Source organism: Vombatus ursinus, unplaced genomic scaffold (genome assembly GCF_900497805.2).
Source record: "Vombatus ursinus unplaced genomic scaffold, bare-nosed wombat genome assembly UNPS02014791.1, whole genome shotgun sequence".
Lineage (NCBI taxonomy): Eukaryota > Metazoa > Chordata > Mammalia > Diprotodontia > Vombatidae > Vombatus > Vombatus ursinus.
In genome coordinates, this window is record NW_020954569.1 from 11416124 (window position 1) to 11420139 (window position 4016).

Sequence of the window (4016 nt, forward strand, 5' to 3'; positions counted from 1 at the left end):
TCTACTTCTTCATCCATGAAATGAACTGTGAGATGACCTCTAATATGCATTCTAACTCTAAATTCAGATTCTATGCTCTGAAATATTGTAAAAAGTGGTACAGTCTAAGCCAATTTGCCAGCCCTTCAGACAAGGGACTGGAGGAATCTAATTAGGATACTGTAAATCCATATATGGGAACAGTCAAACAATAATTAAAACAAAGATATATGGGTGAGCCAATGTCACTGTGTGATTATTGAGTGACAGGCTTTGTTACAAGTCTCTCCTTCAAAGAGAAATGAGGAATTGATCACATAGTTAGGATCACTTGATTTTCCATCCAGAGAAAATTGCTCCACAAAATCAGAAGGATAAATTACCTATTGGCAGTAATTGAAACATTATAACAATAAGAAAAGATGAAATTAAAAAGTCATAAAATATATGCATTGAAGAAACAGGCATTTTAAAAGTTAATGTAAAACCAAGAAGCAAGGGTATGTAGCAAGAGACCTTGTAAATGTGAATGTGAATACAATTACATCAGTAGAAGCCAAGGCATCAGACGTTTTCAGCACCTGTATGGTATATGATGTTAGTCTGGGAGTAAAAATATTTGCATATAACAAATTTGAAATTATTTTAAATAAATGATTAGCAAACAATCTTTATGATTATGGAAAAGGGGTTTAATGGTTGACCAGAAGATCTTGAGATTTGAGAAAGATTGTAAAGATGAAAATAAAAAAATCTTAATTAATTAATAAGACCATAAATCAATCAATCAACATGAATTTTTAAGTACCTAAGAAGTACCAGACACACAAAAAAGATGGAGATACAAATTTTATTTCATCTTGTTCTGAACTTAAGAAATAAAACAGATATTTCCACAACATACTAGAATGGGTGGGGGAGGGGAGCTGATTGCACATGAAACTACAAATCTGTTATGTACAACTTGCTATTTTAAATATGTAATAAAATTATTTTGTAACTTTATTTTTATTTCCTTTTTCCCTCCTCCTACCCTAGGGATGGCTACCATTAGATACATACATACATACATATATATATGTATAAAATCATTCTATACATACTTCTATTTATCAGTGCTTTCTCTAGATGCAGATAATATCATCCTTCACAGGTCCTTTGTAGTTAATTTGGGTATCTATAAGAATTGAAATGACTTAGTCATTCAAAGTTGTTCTTAAGATAATATTGTTGTTACTGTATACAACACTCTCTTGGTTCTACTCACTTTGTTCTTCATTATTTTGTGCAAGTCTATCCATGTTTTTCTAAGATCATCGAGCTCATCATTTCTTATGACATAATGGTACATCCCCTGCCATTGATGAATTCACCTTCTACTAGGGAATACACCATGAAATGGGGAATGGTGATTAGGGAAGGGAGCTTTGGTATAGAAATCACAGAAATTGTATGTGTACTCAGAACAGTAGGCCATCATGCCTGTTTTTATAGAGACCGTAATATTTTGATTATTGTTCTCTGAACAAGAGGTGGAAAGTAGTTATAGGGGACAGGTGAGTGGTGAACTTGTGGAATAGAGCAGATAGCAAGGTGCTTATTTGTGGTTAGGTGTCCTATTTAATGATTGGAGGGGATTAAACATGGCTTTGGGCCAGCTGCATAAAGTGGATAAGGTGAAGACTGACTCGTTCATTTTCCAGTGTAAGCAGTGTCATCCCAGGTAAAATCCCAAAGTCTAGATTGAAACTTTAAGATTAAGGAGAGGTCGATTTCTGGTTAGGATTACCCAGCAAATATCTAAAAGGACACCAGAAAAAAGAAAATAAACAAGATGGACAAAAAAAAAAAATCACCAGGACTCTATGCAGACCAGGATTGTACAAGAAAACAGCCAAAAAACCTGTCGCTGCTTCAAAGTGGTAGAGGTGGGGTGGAAGGAGCAAGGGTAGGGAAAAAGAAAGGAAGTCATCGTTTGGTAAATGGAGCCTGAAACCAGCACAATCTCCACCTTGGCCTACTGGAGCCACAGCAAGTGGATAGAGCTAGTTCCAAAGAGGCCACTGTGCAGGGACACATAGCTAGGCATTGTGCACAGATCCAAGGTCCTCAAGAAGCCAGAAACCGGAACTTCTAGCTCATTCACAGCAGGAGGCATGGGCAGCACCAAGAAAAAGAAAAATCTTGAATGCAAGAATTCAAGATACGTTTAATTATGCTCTGAATTATAGAGCAAAGTGAAAAGGAAAGAATCCACTAACCATCTTCTGAAAGAAAACACAAATTGAAAACAGGCAAAATTGTTACCCCACAAATCTAGAAAGAGAAAAAAAAAAATACAAGCAGAAAGAATTGAAAAACCAGTTAGAGGGGGTCTGTTAGTCTCTGAGGCCCAGGCTGCGCGGCCGCTGCTGGGCCGGAACGGGGCTGAGGAGTTCGGGGCGGGGGACGGGGGGGAAATAGAGGGGGTAGAGGAACCCGGGAATAAGTGAGCGGGCCTGAGGCGGGGGCGGCAAGAGGCATGTCGAGGCAAGCGCACCGAGGCACTGAGAGCAAGAAAATGAGTTCTGAGCGTTTTACCCGGACCTATGGAGCTCTGGTCCCCCAGTTTTGCAAGGACTATGAAAATGATGACGATGTGAACAAACAACTGGACAAAACGGGCGACAATATTGGTGTCCGATTGATTGAAGATTTCCTGGCTCGGTCAAACCCTGGCAAGTGCCATGACTTTCGGGAAACAGCAGATGTTATTGCCAAGGTAGTTTTTAAAATGTACCTGGGCATCACCCCAAGCATCACCAACTGGAGCCCCGCTGGTGACGAATTTTCCTTGATCTTGGAAAACAACCCCCTGGTCGATTTCGTGGAGCTTCTTGATAACCACTCAAACCTCATTTATTCCAATCTCTTGTGTGGGGTGTTGAGGGGAGCCCTGGAGATGGTCCAGATGACCGTGGATGTGAAGTTTGTTCAGGACCAACTGAAAGGAGATGGGGTGACGGAAATCAGGATGCGGTTCATCAAGCGGATTGAGGGCAGTCTCCCAGCGGGAGAAGAACAACCATTCCGAGGTCAGTGGAGATGACCAGCTAGGGCACTTGCTAATTCTCAACCCTTCCCTGGGGTTGTAAGGTCAAAGTGCCCCCACCTTAGAGTACTCAGTGACTCTTTAAGATGTTATATATTCTTCTAATCTTGTTTCCATTTTCCATGCTAATAAAAAAACAGACTTGTGTGATATATTCCACTTATCCCACAAGTGTGTGCTACTGATCTCACTCTGCACAGTGGGTACTGTCTCATGCTCCAGGGAGAAAGCCCTCTGTCCTCTTCCTCTAACTGGTAGGATGGAAACTTCTTCACTTCTTGGATCAGAAGGAGCTCAAGCTAACTTTACATTCCTGATTGAATTTTCCAAAGCAAAACCTTCTTTGATCCGATTGGGAGAAAAGCCTGGCGCATCTGTCCATTCCTGTAACTTCTGTGCCCTCATGAGAGTCATCAGCAAGCTGGGTGGGCGGGCACCTGGAAAAGGAGGAGGCTCTCAATCCTTGGTGAGGAGCAATAAGGCTGGCCAGGAGAGAAAGAGCCAGCAGTGCAGGAAACGATGACTTCTGGGAACACTCCCAGGTATTTGTCTTCTGTTCTGCTGGGCGTCTGGAGGCAAAAAGCCCTCTTTGCACAGAGGGTCCATCTTTTTATATCTACACATATACACACTCTTCAATAAAGACACATTCGTAAGTGAAGAAAAAAAAAGAAAGAAAAACCAGTTAAGATTAAACAAAACTATGCTGTAACGGTGCTATAGGAGTAAGGCTATGTTCAGTGATGTTTTAATGACATTTATTACATTATTTTTATTTCCATATTTCTTGTCTTTGGAAAGCTGGGAAAAGGGCAAAGAGAGAAGTATAAGAAAATAGGAAGAAATGAAAAAAATACAATTTATGGAGCAGGGTAGGAAAAAAAACCAATCACAACAATTAATGAGAAAGGGATAAACTCACATAATGGAAGAAAGTAGAGAAATG

The 4016-nt window shown here is 40.2% G+C and overlaps 1 pseudogene; it reads left to right on the top strand.

Moving 5' to 3' along the window:
• The first annotated feature begins 2500 nt into the window (after positions 1-2500).
• On the top strand, positions 2501-3593 carry LOC114048096 (annotated as a pseudogene).
• The last annotated feature ends 423 nt before the right edge of the window (positions 3594-4016 follow it).